The sequence below is a fragment of the Coptis chinensis genome, chromosome 8, assembly GCF_015680905.1.
Source record: "Coptis chinensis isolate HL-2020 chromosome 8, ASM1568090v1, whole genome shotgun sequence".
Lineage (NCBI taxonomy): Eukaryota > Viridiplantae > Streptophyta > Magnoliopsida > Ranunculales > Ranunculaceae > Coptis > Coptis chinensis.
The window spans coordinates 26,981,263-27,004,874 of NC_141463.1; the positions used below are offsets into that span (position 1 = coordinate 26,981,263).

The window sequence follows — 23,612 nt, forward strand, 5'->3', positions numbered from 1 at the left end:
CGCATAACACAGCAGTTGTATGAATCTTTAACTTCTTGAATTCCTAGCAATATTCGAGTAGCTATCGGGTATTGGAGTCCAGAAACTACCGCATCTAGTTAGGAAATGGCGTCTTTTTCTTTTAAAGCACTTTTCCAACCGGAGAGTTGCTTCAAAAATGATCATACTTGAGGGTGGCCTTGACGGGGTTGCTTAAAGAAGGGATTTTTTTGCTTCATTCAAGTCCGGACAAGTCACCAACAAGAGAGGCAGACGATCAGACGTTATACTTGAAGTAAGATCGCCTTGGAGCTCCTCTAGGCCTCAATCTTTTTTAGCTGGTTCTTGAGCTTTGTTTCGTCGAGTTTGAACTGAAATCCTGAGGAGTTAAGAATAAAAAACCTAAAGTCGGTGAGGGATGAATAACAAGGTGCTGAGTAACGAGAAATCCTGTCTTGCAAGAAATCTATGTGAGTTTTGTCAGTCACATAGAGTCAATGTCGGTATTTTGTCCAATCTCCGACTAGAACCTAAAGGGCGATCTACCTTGGTCCTCTCCACTCTACCAAATCAAGGGAAACTCTCTACGATACGAACCTTACAGACCCGGAACTTATCAATTTCGAGACTTCCTTACTATACTTTCTATCTACTTTGAATAGCTCTTAACCTGACCTATAAGTCGATCTTACCGGGGGCTACTTTTCTGCTTGAAATTGGGATAGTTACTTTCAGTCTTCGCTCTTCTTTACCCGTGGAAGGGAAAGTATGGTTAAAAGTACCGTATCTAAAGATAAAGTTACCACCTCTACTCATTTCGACACGAGCTCTTAGTGCACTTGTACTCATCAATCCGATCGAAAAGAAAAGAAAGCCTTAGCGACCTTGACTTCCGGAATTCACTCGAGCTAGGAAGGCAGCTAGGCCTACTAATTGAAGTAGAGTCTCCCTACTATTGGAAGCCGTATTCTCTAAAAAAAAAAATATTCCATTCCTCTCCCTATCGGCTTTAGTAGCAGCCCTTCGGACTAGCTAAGGTGCCAGTTAGTTATCTCTTTTCTTTCTCACCAACCAACATAGGGCGGGCCCTCTGCGAGCTTGACTTCAAATCCTGATCCGCTAGCTGACGGTGCTTGCGCTGAGTCTCGGTGTTCGTTCCTTCTCTAAGCCCTCTATAAGCACTATAAAAGACCGTAACTGAAAGAATCAGTCTTTCTATGTATCATTTCAAAATCTTTCATTGAACCTTGCGAGCGGGACACAATGCCTCGGTTTAGAATATACCTATGGCGGACGGCTTCCACTCGATTCAACTCCTGCCTGAGCTAGGAGTTCGAGTTGGAGCTGCCTGAGGAGCCGAAGCACTTTACTGATCGAAAAGAAGTCACTGAGCGAACCCCAATCAGTAAGCCGGGGAAGCGAAAAGTTAGATCAAGATATCTCTCAGTTGGTTAGCTAGTGTCATTGGCCTTCGGCTTCGGCTTGTCAGTCTGGTCAGCTTCTTGCTTGGTTGCTTTATTGGTATAGAGTCTATTCCCCTTAACGAATGACATGTAATAACTTTCAAAAGAAGCCACCCATGGATTAGTAGTTATCCATGAACATGCAAGAAAGCGAAAGCTTGAAGATCGAGGGGAAAAGGGCTTTGGGCCGAACTTTGCTCGCGTGCTTGCTGAATCTATGTTATGGAAGAATTGAGCTTCTTGCTGGGCTAGTTATTCAGAACCCGCAATTGGCTGCCGGATTTAGTCCCGTCCGTAGCGCTTCGGAAGTCACTGTGGCTGAATGTAGAGCAGTCCGCGACGGAAGCCTTTGATCAGTAGATCATTTAGAACTTCAGAAGATGGTCAAGGTAGCTTGTCTCCACTGCACTCGATGCGCATGTAGTTGTAGCAGCAGTCCTGCCGGTAGCAAAGTAGCATAGCCAATAGCGAGCTGATAGGATCTTTGTTGAAGATTCAGTGGGCATGAAGATCTACCAACCGAGATTGCTGTGCCTAATGAAGAATGGGAGAACCGAGGGTGGAGAATTGCGAGGTGGTGGGTGGCGATCCTCGAAAAAAATATAGAATAGAAAGAAGTTCTAAAAACTCGTAACAAGGTAGCTTCAGGGTAACCTGTGGCAGGATTGAATCCAAAACGAGAGAGTGAACTCAAAGAGAGAGTGAAGAAGAGAAGGTACGAAGTGGAATTCTCATGGCACCCTCCAAAGAAATCATTTCGCATCTATATCAACTATACCGCCCAGGAGCAGGCAGCCCAGGTTCCAAGAAGTGTAGAAGCACGGGAGTCCGAACTGTGCACAGACGAGAAATGCTTCGTCACGGAGCGCTCTTAGAATCAGCTTGTTCGGAGGCAATCTCTAGTTTGAAGAGTTTGAAGTCAATTTCTCTAGCTCGCCCATAGGTATAGGAAGTCAGACTGATCATGGAATCAAGATTAGCTTGCTTTCAGTAATAGACTGGTTACTAGGCGTGTACGCGCTTCCTTATCTCTTTCGAAAGTAGTGCCTTTCTCTTTCTATTGAATATTTCCATGAGCTAGTAAATACTTTCATAGGATATGAGAAAATTCCATATATAAGTAAGCAGACGATCTGCCTTTCTATTCCTTAGGTTTGATCCTAGGATTGTCCTCATGTCTATGAAAGTCTAGAAAGCTTGGAAAAGAAAAGAGCCACGCTTCCTAAGGTGCCCATCTCATGATGTCTCGTCGCACCTCTCTGGGTGTACACTATTCGTAATATGTTTTCAATAACTAATTGAAATGCGTTATTACCTCTAGGTGATGCAGGTTATAAGGTGTTTGGCTAAACCAAGGGCACGACTTACTGGCCGTTGGAGACTACTATTACTCTTTATCAGTCGACCTAGCCTGAGTGATTCACTAGCCTTTTACTTTTGGTTGGATAGAGGTATTCCGCTCGACCCTGACTTAAAGGGAAGACTAGTGGATTGACTTCGAACAACAAAAAGAAGGTCAATGAGCGCTAACTCTCTTCTCTCTCAGTTGGTTAGCTAGTGTCATTGGCCTTCGGCTTCGGCTTCTTACCCTTCCCCTTCTGCTTCTTAGCCTCTGTAGGGGGGTGGTTGTAGAGAGTAGGTTGCTCCATATCTAATCCCGTACCGTAGGTTGCTCCGAAGGCATATTCTCTATTGTTCTTTTATCTATTATTGATATCTGGAGGTTTTGTTTTCTTCTTAAAGTGAAAGTTTCTTCTTTGATTCTTCTTAGGCTTATGATTGTATAGAGTAGGTTGTCCCGTAGTTTGTTTAGGCACTGATATCTCTTCTTGTTTCTTCTCTAATCCTTGCTTAGGTATATCTGTACTGTCTGAGAGAGCCATTGATTCACACTGCCCGCTATAGCGAAGAGAGAGGGTTTGGGTCTGCTCTTCCTAAATAGATATTCAACCGGAGATGTTCCATCGTATAGTCAGTCAGAAAGAACTCAAACCACGGATTATTGTAAAAAATCTTATTTCAAATTAAAAAATTCTTTATTATGATATATTACAGCACCTAGAGGATATAACACCAAAGATTTCAATATCTCGCTGGAGTGTTCGAGGGTGTCGAATGTGGGGACTGTGTACTCCCGAGGAAGGAGTGCCATCGGACTCTTATGCGTCCAAGATGTGTGTGCAATGCCTACGAATTTGGAATGTTAGAAATCCTTGGCGAATGTAGGCCTGCCGCCCCTGAACATACGAAGAATGTCGGTTCGCGCAGGAAGGATACCTTGGAAGGAGTTCCTGAGAAGAAAGAGAGATCAATCTGTCTCCTTGGGCTATTTGCTAATGCAAGGTATGCCTCAGATGGATCAGTAGTTTGTCTATTTTATATAATATAGAATACATGTCGGGAATATGGGCTGAAGGATTATAGGGCAATCCTTCAGTAGCGGGTCGATCCACAGAAAGCGAGGGATTCCTTCCAAACCAAAAGGCGTAGGTCATCATCACGGCCACCCACCGATACCGATATGCCGAGGGAATCAGATACTGGCTATGAATCGAGCCTTTATGCTATGCTAAAAAAAAAGTGGTTTCTGTCAATTATACATATCGATATGAGATCAAGGAAGAAAGGTGAGTGGTCCATTCCGTCATCAGCTCTTAGGAGATGCAGTAAATGATATCAACAAGCTAGGGGCTGGTCTGACCCACCATTAGCCTAGTCCTTGCTTTCCTACCCCAAGCCAGTACACCCTCTACATCACAGGGACATCTCCTTTCCCTTGGCGGTACTACCTTCCCTATCTATCTCTCTGAAAGACATGGGGGCTGCTCCTCTTTCTCTCATCTCTATCCTCACTTCCCTCTCCTCCTCAAAATCGTTCTTCTTGGCGGCACCCCGCTTTCCAGGTGGCACTCCTGGTCAGCCTTTCTTTCGTTCGGGTTTTCTTCCTAAGTGTTGAGGCGGGGTGCTTAATTAACTGCCCTTAAAAGCATGAAAATAGGCTGGTTCGAGTCCAGCTCGTAACAAAATTCTCGACCTTTTCCCTCTTTGTTTTCTTGCCTATTAGCGCCAGACACTTAATCCTCATCTAATCCCCCGATTCCCATCGTATGGAGCCACCCAGGCATGCCTTGCTTCCCCTTTTAGGGAGATAGTAGTAACCGTCTACTACCGTGGTGACCACTGCAGTCTAGGAAGCTAACCGATTTACAGCCGTCGATGTCTGCCGTTTCGTACTGATGTCTCCGTTCGTACCTTAGACAGGATCTTCTCTTTGGAAATGAGTCGCACGCCCACTCTGAATCGAAAGAGATCTGAAGATACCAGTGTCCACGCAGATTAGCAACTGGAGATAAAGATAACATTAGAAATGAATCCTGCACCTTGGATTCCCCATTCCTGCGTATCTGCCTGGACAAGACTAGGCCAGCTAAGCCTCGTAACTTGGCATACCGCGTGGAGTTTTTCCAATTGACGAGATCTTAACTCTCGATCTCTAGGGCTCAAACTTGGGTTCCCAGAGGTTACGGGACTACGTTCACTTGGAAAAGATCCAAACATCAGTGATTTATAATATCACTTTCGATATTTCTGAAGATCTTGTATGCGGAATCTCTAATTAGCTTGTTTGCTTTTCTTTAAAGACAGGTAACAAAAGACGTAGAAAGTCTGGGACTTAAGGAATCGAATAGGCAGCTAGACTTTGCCTGCTCCCTTCCTGAACAGTTTGTGTTCCGGGGTGATTGACCTTTTAAGTGGATAACCATTTCCCAGTGTCTTTGATTCGGCTAAGGGGTTTACTTGAGTGATTTCAGTTCCTCCCGTTGAAGGATATCGAGGAGCTGGCTTTTTCGGGTTATGGTTATGAACATGGATGGTGCTTTATGGATGGATTCGAATTGTTGATTCATGCTAGTATCTCGTTCCAACAACACCCAATGAAACAACAGCATCTGCCAGTGTCACAATGTTCTATTCTAGATGGACGCCTTCTATCACGGACCGGGAGCCAATCGGCATTAGCAGGATTGGAATTGAGTCGTCAATTTTATGGCAGCAGGAAACATAGGTGTATTAGTGCAACGGAGATGGAGCAACTCACTAGTAGAATAGACTATTGAGTGACGTCAGAAAATTTACAAGCAAGCGCTGGGCGAGAATAATTAGCAGTATGAGTAGGGCTCATTTGCTGGTGAATCAAGACCAGAACTTCTCGAAGTTCTTGGGATTGGCGAACAATGTAGGACATAGGAGCAAGTGGCTTTGTATTCAGCGTCCAAAGAATCTATTATGACCGCGATCGACAAACAATATTCGTTTTGTCGGCGGGATGGGAGCGGCCGAGCCGCCCATAAGATCAATTCATTCTCCATAGTAGGACCCTAACGAGCAGTCGGACGAAATTCGACTTCCAATGAGCCCGCCCATCTCAGAAGAATTAAGCCGTAGCGATCGGCAGTGAGGCGAACGACGAAGAGCTAGTGAGTGGGTAAGACAAGGTGTAGCGCAGTCTGGTCAGCGCATCTGTTTAGGTTCGAATCCTTTCACCTTGGTGTGGCGAATTGTAAGATTTGGAATAGTTCCCTATGGTAAACCTTTCCTTTTTCTTTTTCTGCTTTTTGTCTTTGGTTTGAGTTACTTTTTGATCACTATCAGAATTCTGATAGTGAGAATTCACGGGAGCAAGCAAAAATATTGAACTGGAATTCTTTGATTGATATAGAGCCAAGCTTAGCTTATAGGTATATCGGGAATTCTGGTATCGCCGGAAAAGCCAAAGGGTTATCTGCTTCTCTTGAGAAGTTTCAGCTTCTTCATTGGCATCTACAAGACCATATCTTTGGTTTCCAGCCATCTTGTCCTCGTGGGCTTATTAGGGGAAGGAGCGCGCTTAAAGCAAAAACAAAGCTGTGTAATAGCATTCCTTAGTGGATTTTAAACCCACTGAAAGAAACCTAACAATCACTAAAGAGTAACCTTTCCTAGAAGAAAAAGCAACAGAAAGCAATCAGTGATGAAATAGATTCCTAACAATGTATTTTCCCGTTTTAAGGAAGCTTAAGCTTAACTCCGCTAAAATAAAAAGACTAAGGCAATTCACATAGCGAGAGGGAAAGGAGGGTTCAGCCACTATACTATACTACTGCAGTGAAAGTCAGTACCCGTTACTTCTGATCCTAGTAGCTATGGCTCAGGAGCGGGATAACAAAAAGGATTTGACTAGCTCGAACGTGGGTCACTCATGCTTGAATGTGAACAACCGCAAGCAGAGTAAGGAAAGCAGCATTCTACTAATTGGATTACCGTCTTCCCTTAGAGTAGGAATTCTCTCTCGAGCCCTAGAACCGGAACTCGAGAAAAGCGAATGTTCAAAGCTTTCAGCGGGCTAGAGTCGTCTTCTTGCTGTTGTTGAATGTGAAGTTGTGATCAGCTTAGCAGTAAAGAGCTCTTGTTTAGCGAAAGTCGGATTCTGCTTGAGCGGCCTTCTCTCTCTAAAGGGAATTACGCCAAAGGTAGTTCGGTTCGGGTCATAATCTAGTATAACCGAAGCATTAGCCCTGTCTCTATCCTTGGAAAAAGGGCCCATAGACTGGACTGAGTGCGGTGAGGTAGTTTAGGATGAGAAAACCGTACCTTCTTACTTTCGGACTGTCTTGCTGGCTTGACTTCTTGACTTAGAGCTTTCATGTGGAAATCTAGCTGCTGAGAAAATCCTGCTATAAAGAGGGAGTTGGCAGAGGTAGAATCGGCATCTGTCTCGCCTGCTGGAAAGCTTGACTTGGCTATTGAAATCAGCAGCAGATGTTATCAAATCCACTTAATTAAGAAGCTTGGAAGAATTTCTACTATAAGGGAGGAGTTCTCATACCCAGTTAAATGATTAAGGAGTTTTCCCGCCTCAAGTGGAATCTCTTTCTTTTGGGAGGGTTCCGGAATTGATAGAGTCAAGTCATTTATGGCATTCAAATCGTTATCTTATCTTTGTCTAGAGTAAGTTGGTGTGAATTCGACTATGGTAGAGGATCTACAATCATTAGCTCTGGTTCACAGGCAAGTAGTGAGGGGATTGAGTTTCACTCTTGAGAGATAGCTAGATAGTTAAGAGACTGTAGAAGTCGTAAGGTAAGGCCTCCAAATAAGAGTTCAGTCGTCAGTCTGCCCATTCAACCATTTCTCTGGGAATTGCATACAAAAGGAAAAGGTAGTTGATCGATTCCGCCCTTTAGCTTGTCACGTTGATGGAATAAGTGCTCTTCTTTCTTTTTCTACCCGGGGATCTGTCTCCTCTTATACTTATATAGAATACAGAAGAATGACATTCCCTTCCCCGAAAGCCTAGAAGTAAGCCATAACTCTTAACGATGCAAGGAATAGCTATCCTTTCGTGCCCAAGTCCAAGCACGGGATGAGACTTACCAACTGATCCTAGTGGCTCTGGGTCAGGTCACGAACGGTATTCGATTGATTTGAGCTCTATCGTCCCATCCTCTAACTAAACTAGTCCACACCAGCGAGGGTAGGCTACTCACTAAGTAGAGTCTCTAATGTTAGCAAGATCCGCTGCGCTATTGAAAGGCTCTTAGCTGCTTCTCCGGGATTAGAAAAAGACGTAACTGCTCTTGTCTCTTCTTTCAGAAGCTCTGATTCCTCAAGTTGAAACAGATATGATAGTAAAATAAGTGGAATAGGGGTATCCCCTTCCATTTCAAATAACCGGTGTTAGGAATCGCTTTCATAAGAAGCAAGGGAAATTCCTGTAGGACAGGTCCCAACATCCTCTGTGAAAGAAGCCGAGTCTGTAGCCTTAAATGAAACCATGTCTTGAAAGATGGGAAATTGAAATAGTAATAGGATAGCCGGAAAGACCAGGCTTCAGGTAAAGTAAATGAGCTAGGAAACCTCAAGCCTGATTAGTCTTAGTCTTAGTGGTAGCGGGCTTTGCTTCTTTTCTTTGCTATTGAATCTGCTATTGAAGGAGTAAGCGCCCTTAGCATGCTTTTGCCCAGGAGTATCCACCCTTCTTTTAGCCTTATCCGCTCTTGGTGGTTTAGTTAGGGCAGTAGATTACTTAGAGGCTATTACGGATCTGATCCCGGGAGCTGGAACCGGATCAAGTCAATCCGTACCTGGGCGATAAAGAATAAATAAGTAGGGCGATCGATCTCACACCCAGGGCGAAAGATTTGTGAGTGAATACTTGGAGAAATAAAGGCGGCTCTTCCTTCTTATAGATAGCACGCACAGGAAAGTCAAAAGGTAAAGCTGAATTTAGTACGCTTCCAAGGAAGGTAACTGCCCTAGCCTCAGTCAATCTCTCCCTTTAAAGACGTTAACAGCTCCATCTCAGAAGGTCAGGTCAGAAGGCCAGTTGATTCCCATTCTCTTGCTTGGGTGCGGGAGAGTAAGATCATTGGAAAAACCCCGCCTTTTTGGTTGAAACCCGATTCTATTACTAAACTGGCCATTGAAATCGATCAACTCGCTAAACCCCGTCTTTTTCGTAGCCACCCGATTTCTTTCTTTAAGAAAGTCACTGGAAAATCGACTCTTCACTCGTGGTGGACGAAGGGCTAGTAGAAGCCTAGATGGAAGAACTCTGGGGAAGGACTCAGCTCTTCTCTTTCTCTTGGCACGAATCTGCTCTTTGAAGGAAGCAGGCAAAAGGCTCAAGGCCCATCTATCCTAGTTAAGTTAACCTTTAGCTAAGCTCTGATCTTCTTCCTCTTCTAGTAGCTAGGTATCTAGATCGAGTATCATACCATTTTACAAAGAAATAGAGTATGCTAAAAAAGGTATGCTCTTCTAGGGATAGAGCACTCTGTAAGAAGGTAGTCTGCCCTCCATACTAAGCTAAGGTCGGCCCTTTCTATTAGCTATAGTAGCTAGATGGGAATGTAGCCTAGCTGCTAGTAGCTCTCTTCTTATAGCTCGGTAGTTGGATGTTTAATAATTCCTTTATGGTTAGAGCAAGCTAGGCCATATAAGAATGGTAATATATCGATCATTTATTTGATTTTTAGTGAATTTGACATAGAAGAAGTTCGTCTGGCCTCTGGATCCCCTTTCTTTGTTCAATGGGAGAGGGGTCATACCTTCCCCGCCCACTTAGTTTCATAAGTATAAGTGATTTGGGGCACATAATCTGCCGTAGATGTTCAATTTGCTCATTTTCATTCTCATCACATGAATGAGACATAACTGCTTATCATAAGAATAGTTCACTAGAAATCATATTTTGATTGGTTTGAGGATTCCAACCTTGAACTAGAAGAGGTTCTGTTTTCTTTGGACAGGCCCGGAAAGATAGATCGGGATGATGGAGACTTGAAGAAGTAGAAATCAAATAGAAGGGTCGTTCGTAGATCAGCACAAAGCTATTGATCCAATCCGATCCAAGATGAGGAACCGAGTTCTTCTTCCTATGGTTGGCATGAGAATCCCTCTCAAAAGGGAAGAATCAGATTCGATCTCCGGGCTTATAACCAACCTATGAACAATGTACCGAAAGAGAGGGGACTACAAGCTGCCATACGAGAATAGACAGATTGCGCCTATGGATTGGAGTCTCACATCAGCATCCGTTGATTCGAAAGAGCTTGATAGATTTTAGTCAAATTCCTACTGAACTGAGAGATCTCGGTCAGCTGCGTTGCTGATGAGTCTGAGAGCCACTTTCTGCAATGATTGTCGAGGGTACAAAAATAAGGAGGGGATGTTGATCTACCTTTTTCAGAAGTCCTTGGAAAGAGGCCGCGACGATGGTTCTTATCTCTCCCCATTCATGCAATCCGAACGTTTGAGGATGTGGTGGACTTATTCATCATAAAGTAGTTGCACCAAGCAGATCGTCCGCCGTGCTTGATCGAAGTTGATTAACCTTTCTCAGAGGCGGGATCAAAGAGAGTACTGTTGACTTCATCGATCGGGTGGAGGAATCTTGCATTAAGAGCGACCTTTTCAATACCTGAAGGTGATGCTGTACATATAGTCCTTTCCAACATCAGAGGTCCCAAAATGGTGCAATCGCATTGGGTAATTAAAAAAAGAAGACCTTTCCCGATTTTGACGAGTGCACCATACGCATGGAGAGTCCCAAACTGGCGAGAAAGATTGAGAAATTTGTGCCTCATTTTTAAAGCTGCTAAGCAAGTGCCTTCTAACTGATATCACATTTAAGCCAATGCCATCTATCGCCTATCGCCTACTTTGAAGGGAAGGGCACTGAGGAAAGCCTCTCTATGAGATGACGATGTTTGCAAAAGATCCCACACAGATATCTGCGCGGGACAACCAACCCGATGGTTCGGGAATAAGACCAGAGTATAAATATCTTGTCAAAGACATACGCTCAACTCAACCAGAAAGCTACTGCGTTCCTCGGCAGACAAATAGGTAGAACAACATCATCTAATTTAAGAAAACAGCACTACTTCAACCTTTCATTTAAATTATTATTATGATTCCATTAGTTGATATGGAATCGCTAAAATAAGAGCAAAAGAAAAAAAAAATTTATTGCTCGTATACATGATTGGGCATGGGACACCCTGAACTAAACCGAACTGTCTCGCCGCAAAATGAGACGAGGGAAAGTCCCCCTCCCTCTAATCTAACCCTACCTCGCTCGACAGAGATGAAAGATAGGCGACCCAGCAAGATACGGCTCAGCGCTCAAAGAACAACCCCGCTAACTTCCGCCTTAAAAGCATACGTTTGCTCCTCCTCGCGCAGGAGCTGTAAGCCTCGACCAATAGAGAGAGTAGCGCTACTGCATGATAGTGGAGTGGAGCTTTAAGTCACACTTCCTTCCCTTCGCTCGGTTCCAGTCCGATATATCGCTTCATCGTATATATCAGCGATCGACTTAATCATATACTGAATCAACGGCTAGATCAACTGCAACATCTATGGCTTACTAAACTGAATAACCTGGAGAGGGTAAGAATCGACAGGATCTACTGCTACCCCTAAAAATGGAATTGGTAGGAATGCTCGTTCAAATGGAATCGGAACTGTGACTCTCTCTAACTACGACAGTAACCCACCCAAAGGTAGGAATGCCGTGAACCCTGGAATTGGCCGAGATGCTGCTACCTCTCATCAGATGGAGTAATAATAAGAAAATTCTATGGTGTGCGATAATTCAAGTTTAATGAGCCCTCTTTGCTCCGTGCGCTTTGCCTCCATATAATTCTATACGATTTCGTCTGTAAATCCGAGTGTGGTAGTGCCGGGGTGCGCTTCGGATGCTTCCTCCGTCCCTGCATATAGATCGGATTCTGGATCCGGATGCGTTGCATATCGCCCCCCAATGGTTTAGAGAGAGGATATACGATGGTTCGACCCACACAGGTACACCATAGAGGGGCACACACTAGAGGGTACTCACGAAATCAAAAACTCAATCTTGAACTAAAAGAACAAAGAATAAGGGCTGGCACATTAACTGGATAGAAATAGCGCCGGTTCCGGGTTAATAGTTAGTGCTTGCTCCGTCTCCTCATCCAATAGGGATAGTGGTTATACGGGTCCAACAACTTCTTGGTGGCGAAACAGTCCTTCGGGGAGTATGAAACAAAGACAACCATGCAAACTACTGATGCTGGTGCTCGGGCTTATCATATATATGGTGGTGCTTCCACCCTGGCTCAGGATCTAATGCAAAAGTGGGTCTCCGAGTGGAAAGATGGTGGATCGTGTGGGTTGAGGATAGAAATATCAAGCGGGTTTTTGAGTTGGGATACAGCAACCTGCCCAAGTTAATAATCTCCCAATGGTTTGGGCGATGGGCTCATTCTCACCTCGTTAAAGTCTAAGCAGGCTTGTAGTCACTCTCTAGCCCATGTCAACAGATAATTGTTGGGCATTCCAGCCAAGGACTTGAAGTATCGAAGCGAGTGTCTCCGGGAATTCGATAGAACCACTCCCATCGTGAGGCCTACTAGGCCTTTTGGAAATCGCTTTAGTGCGCGCGCAGCCAGGAAGATGCTGATAAAACGCCAATAGCGCATTAATTTCCTCAGCAGCTTCTACGGCATAAGCTTTAAAGAAGAGAGCTATCAACGCTAATAAACATTTCATAAGATCACTATTGTCTTTATTTATAGGTATAGGTAAAATTTGAAACAGTCATTTCCATCTTTTTCTCGCAAATCTAATCAAAGAACAATAACCCGAAAAATCCGTCCATACCTAACCTACGTCCAAAATTCAATGCGAGAAAAATAGTAAAATTTGTTGAAACTCTTGACTTAGTAGACCAGATTCCGTAATATTTCTAAAAAATAGAAAGTAGTTGTTCCAAGGATTGAGAATCCCCGATGGAGGTAGGTTGCTATTTCTTGAATACCCCGATCGGGGGAAGAACAAGATTATTATCATAATAAAGTAGTAGCAATTCCTTGATTTTGTTGTTAATTTGTTCCTTGATCGTATCAAAACAGATGTTTCCTAGCTTTTCGCCCATATTTTCATGATTTAAACCTCTCAAAGCTTTGCACGAAAATATTATCAAAACTCTAAGCGGAATATAGGCAACTCCTACTATGGTGAAGATATCGCCTATCATTGAAGATATATATGCCGATAATTCGGATTCATTGTTAAAGTGAAATAGAAAACTACCGAGAAATTCAAATGAGAAAAATTTATGCACCCCGGATCCATCTTTTAGCCTACGCTTTGCTTGGGCTTGCTTTTGGTCTCGCTTCGCTATGCTACATAGGGCGGAGTTCGGGCCTCTCGACCCATCTTGGGAACCTTGTTACCTTAAAGGGATACTCACACCTAAAGCCGATCATTTACGAGATTTCCACGCTTTGAAGAGCTCATAAAAAGCGCTAGCAATAGGACAATAGACGGTAGCATTAGACACAATCTTCACAACCCAATTTGGAGCATTCCGCATGCTGGCCCCCGACCGGCAATTGTCGATTCCAACTGAGAAACCTAGAAGCGGCGTCATGCAAACACACGCAAGCTGCGCCCAGCTGGAGGGCTTAAGGCTTCTTCTTGAATCGGCGACATAATACTATGTGATTCTCTAGTCGAACTCTCTGCGCCACATAGTTCCGCGGGTGAGGCCTCTAGACGCGTTGCCTCGTCTTGAGGGATTGCACCTTGGGAACTTCTGCGAGGGGATTTTCCCGGGAGCTTCATGTCGGACCGGTAGGGACCCACGGGTGAAGTGGGCTGGGGTTGGTTGGATGCCGGGAAGAGCACGAATCAAGTGGATGTCTCATCGAACTACTTGCAAGAGGAGGTGGTCGACACCACGAAGAGTTATATTAGTCGGACCAACGGACCGCGCGTGCTAAGTGGAGAGATGGAAGGAAGGAACATCCTAAACTTTTTCCGTGTCTTCCCTTCCATCTCTCGAATCAGCAGGAAAAAGTGGTCAATCGTGGGAACCGGGGATCAACAACCAAGAATGAAGGCTTCCAAACCTGATTTACGACTTCACCCCTTCTCTTCTTTTCCTTTGAAGCCCATCGCCAAGTATTAGTCCTAACTCAACCGTCCTCGAGTGAAGGAACTAATGCTTGCCTCTTTGTACTCTTCGTGATAGTTAGCCCGCCCCTCGAAGTTCGAGTTGAGGAGTGAGCTCTAGTTCCTTTTCTTACTCACTCGATAGTCATAGCTGCTATCCCAATAGTTGTAGCTTGCTTCTCATATGTTGAGAGCAAGGTCTTCCTCATCTTACTAAAGGTAAGTAATACATTGTCTTTAATCCACTTAATAGTCATCTATTTGCGCTTGTCTTTCCTTTTATCATGAGTCGAAGCTCTTGATCTGTCTCATGTTAGTTACCGCCAGGACGAGATCACATAGTAATCGCATGGTGTAGGTTAGATGCAAAATCAAGACCACGATCATGCGAACCCGATTGTCAAAACACGGGATTTTTTATTCAAATGGCTTTTTCACTCATAAGACGCGAGATCGAAATGATCGGACTTTATGAAACCCCCGTATTTTTTATTCAAACCCAAATTCCTTTCATAGAGCTGGTGGCAAACCGGAAACAATTCAAGAAACCCCGTTTTTTATTCAAAAGAGCTTTTAAGCATTCACAAACTAGTTACTATGAGGACTTCCTTACTCAACTAGGATAGAGACAATAAAAGAAGTCAAGCTACCATCCCACGTTAGATTGAAGATCTCTCTTTCTTCTTCCCGGGCTGATCACTCATCTATTTCGGAGGGATCGGTCCACCTAACCTTAGAGATGAAGGTAGGCCCAACTCGAAAGGCGCCAACGATCTGCATCTACGGAACCTCTCTTGTTGGACACCAATCCGATGAGTCCGATTCGGATAAAAAGTGTTTTTAGCAACCTCTTCCCTCGAATTAAACAACCAAGTGAACTTGGAATCTTTTTGCGACATCTTACCGATGAGATGCAACCGAACGAATGGAAAGAGATAATCCAGGGGAGCTTTCAGCGGAGAATAACGTATGAGTATCGAAAAGAGATAGAGGAAGGGAAACTATCTCTTTCCGCGCACTTACGCACAACAAAGTGATAAAGCTTTTGGATTTAGACAATACCGAAAAAACACCGTCACACTTGGACTTTCTAGTAACTCATCCCGAATAAAACATTAAGGGTTACTTAATGGTAGAAAGAGAAAACCCACTAAGTTCTATAATAATTCCCTATATAGAGAAACAAAATGAAGCATGATCCATAACTTCGCTCTTTGATCTAATTCAGATTCGATATGCATACCGGGGAGGAAAGAAGGGAAACGCATCCGTATGGCTTGAAAGCCCTTATTTTGGCTAGAGAGGTGGATAGATAGGGCTACTAGTTGCTCGATCGGGACCCTAGCTGCGAGCCTAAAACCTTATTTTTTAACTTTTAAGTAGACCCTTCATCTCCTGACCTAACTTAAGTATTCGAATCATAAATGATTACCCTATGTTTACTTTCCGTTAATGAATGCGCAATTCCGTATTCCTCTTTTTTAGAATCCCTTCTTTCGCCTCTGGATTGCCTACCAAATGGAGATCGAGGAAGTCAAGACCAGGCCTTCAAAAGAGCCGATGGGATTTCCCAAGCTGCCACCCATTCCAACGAATGTTTAAGACGGAAGAGCGGTTCCGATTCTAAGCTAGCTAACTCCCGATTCATCACTATCCAATTATCAAGCTCTCAAACCCAAAGACACTTTCGCTCGCCAACCGGTCGTGTCCCTTCATTCGTCCTTTACTAATAACAATGAAACCTCTCGTTTCTCCTTTCTAACAATTTCTCGAAGTCCGTGCCCTTAGTCCCGACGAGTTCCGCCCGGCTGCCACTAAATAGGGGACTTTGGTCCTTTTCTTTTGCGGTATTGATCAATTGAGGTCATCGCTCGAAAGAATAAAGAAAAAAAGGGCTTGCAGCTCCTTTTGCTCATCCTCCATTTGTGGAAGGTACCCAAGCGTGATTCATTCCTTTTACTAGTAGCTCGTCAAGGTAGTTTTCTTTGCCTGCCCTCCATTCCTTTTGCCCTCGCTTTCTTCCTTTTCTTACTTTGTGCCAATCATTATATCATAAGAGAAGAAATTCAAGAAAGGAGTAGGTTCACCAATCATACTCAAAAGAAGAGTTTGATCCTGGCTCAGAACGAACGCTAGCTATATGCTTAACACATGCAAGTCGAACGTTGTTTTAGGGGAGCCAAGGAAGGAAAAGAGGCTCCTAGCTAAAGGTAGCTTGTCTCGCCCGGAGGTGGGAACAGTTTAGAACAAAGTGGCGAACGGGTGCGTAACGCTGGGAATCTGCCCGAAACGGTTTGGGCCAAATCTCAAGAAAGCTAAAAGCGCCGCTTGATGAGCTGCGTAGTATTAGGTAGTTGGTCGTAAAGGCTGACCAAGCCAATGATGCTTAGCTGGTCTTTTCGGATGATTAGCCACACTGACTGGTGAGACCACGGCGGACTCCCTGGGGTAGCGATGGGGAATCTTGGACAATGGGTGAAAGCCCGATCCAGCAATATCGCGTGAGTGAAGAAGGGCATTGCCGCTTGTAAAGCTCTTTCGTCGAGTGCAAGTGTTCTTCGGAATGACTGGGCGTAAAGGGCACGTAGGCGGTGAATCGGGTTGAAAGTGAAAGTCGCCAAAAACTGGCGGAATGCTCTCGAAACCAATTAACTTGAGTGAGATAGAGGAGAGTGGAATTTCGTGTGTAGGGGTTAAATCCAGAGATCTACGAAGGAACGCCAAAAGCGAAGGCAGCTCTCACGGGTCCCTACCGACCGACTTTGGGGTCGCGAAGCATGGGGAGCTTAACGAGATTAGATACCACGGTAGTCCATGCCGTAACGCGATGAGTGTTTGCCCTTAGTCTACGCGGATCGGGGGCCCAACTAGCAACGCGTGAAACACTTCGCCGGGGGGAGTGCGGGTCGCAAGATCGAAACTCAAAGGAATTGATGGGGCCTGCACAAGCGGTGGAGCATGTGGTTTAATTCGATACAACGCGCCAAAACCTTACCAGCCCTTGACATATGAACAACAAAACTGTCCTTAATGGGATGGTACTTACTTTCATAGTCTTTGCATGGCTGTCGTCAGCTCATGTCGTGAGATGTTTGGTCAAGTCTTATAACGAAGCGAAATCCTCGTTTTGTGTTCTTTGAGACATGCACCTAAGGAGAAAGTAAGTCTTTGCAACCGAAGTGAACCGAGGAGCCGAAAGTGGCGTGCCGCTATTACTATTGAGTGCCAAAGACGTAGTTTGTCTTTGTCGAAGAAGGGAGCCAACACCTTTCGAAGCACTTTCTAGTGTGAACCACCAAGGAACGTCCCGCGTGTCCTACTACTAAGATTAGGGCTAGTGGAGTTTATCCTACTACTAAGATTAGGGCTAGTGGAGTTTGGAGTTCACATTCATCAAGATAGAGTCCTGTGCCTGCCTGCTAGTGTTGCCTTCCTCTCGTTAACGGATCCCGAAGTGTCTCTTAGCTTAGTCTTTAATCTCAGCTTGGGAGTGGAGTCACCCGTTCCATATCATGTCATGTGAACCCCCTAGAGGTCAATCTCCTCCTATCCCCAAACGCATCCAGTGGCCCCATTTGAGAAAGAAAAACCAACGTTAGTCATGTCAAATAGGCAAACATACATGATAAAGGATTCCATCGCCTCACCTCACGTAACCGCTCGAAACCGTTGGTTGCCCACCCACCACATATATAGCTCACAGTCTCCCTCCTCTCGTCTCCTTTCTTTCATTCAGCGACTGGGTACGCACTTCGCCATGAAAGATCTTGGTGATCTTGTATTCTATGTCCTATCTTTCGGTTCAAAATATCCTTATTCCGAAACAGCCGGTTTAAGAAAGGCAAGAGCATCTTCTAGCCAGCTAAGCTAGCCTGGTCATTCAAAGCTATCTTCTAAACCGACTGCGCACTCTATTCCATCCCTCGGCCACTCCTCTTTCCTTCCTCGCTTAAGGTCTCAAAGGGGAATTCATGAGATTGTATCGCTTCAAATAGGAAAGTGAAAGCATTAGCTGTAGGTTCCAGAGACCTATTAGCGCTTTCAGTCAAGTGTATTCCCTTCAGCTCTTCCAACTGAAAATAGGCCTAAAAGTCAGTGGTTTTAACTACCTTTGAAACCACCCTCCTGATTTCCTGCTTACGCCTTCTTTGCCACATCCCCTTTTCCTTGGTATTTGAACTTGTTGGCTAAGTAAGCATTGGACTTTTAGCTAACTCCCCGACCGACTCAAAGAGCCCACTTCCTTCGGTAGTAGTCTTTACTTTCGGTTGTTTAGTAGGTAGTCCGGTTGTTCTTTTTCGAATCTGCGGTTAGGTTCCGTTCCTCTTCTCCGGCTTATCTAATAAAAACATTGAAGTTAAGTAGTAGACCCGACCAAAGCATTTAGAGATCGTCTTCTCGCGTTAGGGTCTCCCATCAAGTATACTACCCCGGCAGGGGTACATTTCCGTGCATGCTATGGCATAGGCTAGGGTGGGGGCAAGACTAGTACTTTCACATCGGGTTCCGCTCTGTCGTGAGAGAGGAAAGAGTTTGCTCCTCGGTTTACCGCTAGATGTAGTTTTCTACCTTCCCGCTTTGTCCGTCTCCGGCTTTTCCTTTCTTAACTCCTGTTTTCGGTTTGGCAACATCGCTGTGTTCCACAAATTGGCTACTGGGATCATCCAACCCTTTCTTTGAATGAGAGAAAAAAAAGTGCAAGATCGGTGATCGGTGCTTTCATCTTAGGAAACCCTCATACATAAATCGCTTTTACCTTTTCTCATTATTTATATCCTTCTTCTCTCTGCGGTCTACGATTGCCCACTCTCTAAGCTAAGCTCGGAATGAGATCGATCTTTATGACCCCCTCCGTTCCTCGCAAGCAAGCCCCCATAGCGTGCTTACTCACCTTCCTCTTCGCTGGGCAATAGATTGGTCCAAAGACCCTCCCCGACTTAGAGACTTTATCGTAGAGCTTGCTTTCTTAAAGGCATTCGACTTAAGTCCCGGCGGTCGCGGATATGGGTGTTGTGGATGAAGAAGGGATGGGGAAGGGGTTCACCAATGGAAGACAACCCTTAATCGTGCAAAACTAGGATCGGCGATGAGCCGGAATGACTTAATCAAGCAAGTCAGATCCGTGGCTCGTAATGATTACAGCTCTCTTCCCCGAAGGAAGGTGCGAATTGGTTGGACAACGAGAAGTCTACTTAACGCTATTTTCTTATAATATCCGTTCGTTATCCGTTAATAAGAGGGGCGACATTGCTCGAAGAAGGTGATACGTGGAGTGGCTCCATCTGCTGGCTTGATACAACCGCCGGACGAGAGGAAGAATCAAAGTGGTGCGAGACAAAATAAAACTAATAGCTATCGCGAAAACGGCTTTTGAACTAGCTAAGTTTGGATGCTTGTTCTCTGTTTTGTCATCCCAACCCCTCAATGTCCGAGGCTTATTAGATTGAGAATCTTATTTTTTGTACTTGAGCCGGGCTTACCGCCGAGAACACTTGAATATTGGTTCTACTCCAAAATACCTTCTTTGCTTCTTTGAGCTCTGTTAGCTTACTTCCCCCCTACCTTTTCATTTTTACATCCCTTGCTTCTCGCATTGCGACGTCTCCTCCACTTTTTCCCCTCTTTAATTGTTAGCATTAGCGGTTCGGGTGGAATTAGACATAAACCAAGTCCAAGAAGACCAAGGGGTATAAAGTTCATGGTAGGTTGTTCCAATCTTGACAATTAACATCCTTTTAGTCGATGTTTTCGTTGATGACCACGGCGAGGAATAAGTCATCTAAGGTAAGCTCCTTCCTTACCGATCGGTAATTCTAAGATTTGGAGCTGTTGGTTATAACTCGTAAGCTAGTGATGGTGCGGCTTTCACCCCCGCAAAGAGGTAAACAGGAGGGCGGGGGATTGAATATGGATATGGTGGCGGAGATCTTTGCTTTCTTCACCGCATTGTGGAGGCATAAGCTGATGTTCCCACAATTGGTACTACTTTCTCACATCAATCAATCACGAGACTTCCTTTGAAAAAGAATAAGATTCAATTCAGAGGTTGGTTTTCTTTCCCTACTTTTTCTTTATCTTGGTCATAATCTGCTTCCGCTTGCTTCTTCGCTTCATCCCGATAGGGTCTTTAGTGGGCAATGGTTTCCATACCGGTGAAAGTTCCAACGCTTAGCATATCCACTTCCGAAGCTGATGGAAATAGAATAGAAGATCAAAATCCGATCGTTTATCCAAAACCGAATGAGGGCTTATTCTATTCACCGAAATGGAAGCGGCGGTCCCCAAAAACGCATCTATTAAATAAGGGGTTGGGGTATGGGACGCAGAAGCATAGGGAGTGATAGCAACAATTGATCCCGATCTGGTTTTATCAAGACCAAGAGCATTCCTACGGGATTGAGATTAAGAACAACCAATGGTGGAGGCAGTTTGATCTTAATCACCAATTACTAATTAATAATAACAAGACAGTGCGGAGTGAAAGGCAAAAGGATAGGGGCCGATGAATATATATCTCCACAATTTGGATGAAAGAATCTTTTTCTTGAATGATTGCTCCAACTATCGCGATATGCCCGTTATGCTTACCTATATGCCTACAAAAAAAACCTTGCTCATAGCCACATTCTTACGGGCGGGGGCAGCTGCAGCGAAATGCGCCCATTTTTTTAAGGGGTCGACCTTTATCGTTTGTGCATCTTTCTCCCATGCTTTCCGCTAATCGTCGGTCTTGGTAGTTTTCATATACTCTCTCTCTCTGGTTCTCTTTTCTTCTTTCAAGGTGGATGTCTAAGAAGCTAGGTATTTTCTTTCATTTCTTCATTATTGTTGTCACTCTTAATCCTCTTTAGGGGGATCCCCTTTTTTAGTCTAAGCTACTAAAGGCCTAGTTTTAAGGTTTCCCAAAGTGCCTTCATCCGTAGAAGGCTTACAAGCCGGTCACCGTTGACGGAGTAAGAGCCCTTTCATCACTATGACTTAGGTCAACTAAAGCACCCGCCCCGAAAGAGCAAAAGAGTCTGTCTTGTCTATCCCATAGTCCCTTGACTTGATAGCCAAAAGGAAGTAATGAACCGAAGGATTTTCTTCATTTGAATGAGAAAGAGAGGAAGCCCTTCAATGGTAGTTACTTTAGTTCCCCTTTCATCGGGATTGGATTTGGTTGGTCTTTCGAGAAAATAGGCTTCTTTTGTGTCCTCTCAAGGTCACTATTTCCACATCTATAGGGTCTTCATCGAGTGATTCCCTATGACATGCCTCAAACGTGACTTTTTCTTTAGTGAGGTTTTGAGCAAGCAACACAACGGTTCTGTCATGTTCATTTTATCTTTGTCTCTTCCCCTTCAAATACTCAAAGAAGGGGGTCCTGGGAAACTTTCTATGTCTCGGAGGGTCAGTCATTCCATTCTTTTCTATCTATCCTTAGAAGTAGGTAGGGTGAGGGACGGAGTAGTCTTTCCATTCAAGTCATCTCCAAGCCGTCGTCGAGTGGGGGGCACGGATCAAGTCAAGTCAAGGGTCGGCAATGGGTTTTAAATCTTGTTCATCATTCGACTTTACGTCTCACGAAATGCCCAAGAATAAAATAGTTTAAGCATTTTCGAACTATATGCTGCTATAAGAGATAGTGAACCGCACAAATTCGACCAACATAGATAGTATTTGACCGCCACCGTGAGCACCTGTTTGAATACTTTCTATTTGCCTTTGAAATTACACGATAAATCACCTCGACGATTCATCTTTGCCCACCGCCGACTCAACCGAAAATACTCAAATCAAAAGAATAGGATGTGGATCGCTTCGCCGTCTTCCCTCTTTGTCCGAAGAAAGAACTGATCGGGAAACCTTCTATTGATAATAGAAAAAAGTTGTCATTGAACGAGGATTTTATGCCTATAGGTGGTGGGTGAGCATGCTTGCTAGCTAAGCCGGAGAAGCGACCGCTATACCGGAAAAAAAGTGAAAAGGGGGAGGCGGATCCATTTCTTCTTGAAACTGAAAAAGGCTTTTCGCCTAGTCATCTCTCGTGGCACCTATACTACACTACCGGCATCAATAAGTGGATTAGTTGGGGCGGGCAATCACTTGTTGGGTGAGCTTTTCTTTTTACGGGCAAACAAATAAGGGTCGAACGGAAGCTCAACGAGACGAAGAGGAGAAAGACCGAATCATCATATCTATAGAAAAAGAGGGTTTACCGATCCGAAAGCAAGCAATATGAAACGCGAATGGTTCTAATCCTGCATGCATCTTGACTAACTTGACTGGCTCACCACTAAGCCTTTCGGGAGGTGGAGCGGAGCAAATATAAGTACGGAAGAAGAGAGAGAGCGGCTATATTTCTAGGGCATTCATTTGCACTATCGGTAGGTTCGTTGACAAGCGTAGTCTCTTCCTCGGCATGCGATTATGCGGGTCCCCGGAATCAAAGCAGCTTCTCGGGTCGAATCTCTTGTATCAACCATGCGCAGGCATCATGTTGAAATGCTTCGGCCTTAACCACAAAGACGAACGAAGTGAACGCAGAATGCTAGTCTTTCTTTCACCTTTCTTTTTTCTTTAAAAGTAATGAGAAGTTCAAAGAAAATATAAAGAAATAGAATAGAAAGATTACGCAACTTCTAGGTCGATGACTTTCCTCTTGCTTATTCTACCCTTACCAATCAATTACCCACCTCTGCTTGCTCTCTGCAGCTAGCTCTCTTGCTTAGCCTTCCGTTGCTCTAGTTGAACCACCCAACACCCTGCTTGTCTTACTACTACTCGGTTGAGCTAACCGAAACCCGCCCTCTTAGCTTCCTGCTTTAACCGCACTAGACCTTCCTATGGCTTAGTTTGCTACTTTGGCTACTTACCTCTTGTTTACCGCCACTACAGTTTATTGCTTTTCTCGGTCAACTCAAATAGGGATGATTAGCCGTATTACTAACTCTAGTTCTTGGGATATTTTTCTCCTATAATAAAGGGGATTCTCAAACTACGTTTCTTACCGGACTACTTTATCAAGCTGAAAATCGGGACTAGCCCTATCTTTGTTTCTGCCTTGCTTCCCATATAGCTAACGACTATGCCTTATGGTACCACGGCTTACCTTATCGCTTTGGTTGAACTACCTCCTCGCTTTTTCCCGATCTCTTGTCGGGCTACCGCTTTTAACACATCTTTGCTTGCCTTGCCCGAGCTCCAAATTTTGTTTTAGTTTCCCACTTTATATGCTATTGCTTTAAGAGTAACTACCATGTATTGGTGGGAATGATCTGCTTCCCATGCTGTTTTCCTATCCATCTATGCTTCCATTCTTGCACCTCTGCCTCGTCCGAAACTAGCTCAAGTTTCATTTTGTAGCAAAAAGGAACAATCATATCTTTGTTTGTTCTTCTAAAAAAAAGATAACAGATTAAGAAATGATTAGCCGCAGGGAATATACTTATAGGTCCTTTTTCTGGCCTAGGTAGATCAAATCAATAGGAAACTCTCAAGACAAGGCTCATGGAGTCGCGACTCCACTCGCCTCGCTGGTTTCGAGATGATGGGTTTGCTTCTTGGCCATCCAGAAACTAGGGTGGAACCCAAGAAGACACAAAACCAGATGGTAGAACGACGAAATCGTGACACCCTCCCGGTCGGCAAGATCGTAGTAAGCCCCGAATGGCGAGTGGAGAACCGCTATAGAAACGGTGC

The 23,612-nt window shown here is 44.4% G+C and overlaps 2 long non-coding RNA genes across 2 annotated transcripts; one reads left to right on the forward strand and one right to left on the reverse strand.

Moving 5' to 3' along the window:
- Positions 1-232: 232 nt before the first annotated feature.
- On the reverse strand, positions 233-7,204 carry LOC147480837 (uncharacterized). Its single transcript, XR_015203696.1, has 2 exons — positions 7,074-7,204; positions 233-358 (listed from the first exon to the last, which is right to left on the reverse strand). It is a non-coding gene; the product is annotated as an uncharacterized LOC147480837 (long non-coding RNA).
- Positions 7,205-8,996: 1,792 nt separating this feature from the next.
- Positions 8,997-17,088, forward strand: LOC147480838 (uncharacterized). The gene is made up of 2 exons (XR_015203695.1): positions 8,997-9,125; positions 9,734-17,088. It is a non-coding gene; the product is annotated as an uncharacterized LOC147480838 (long non-coding RNA).
- The last annotated feature ends 6,524 nt before the right edge of the window (positions 17,089-23,612 follow it).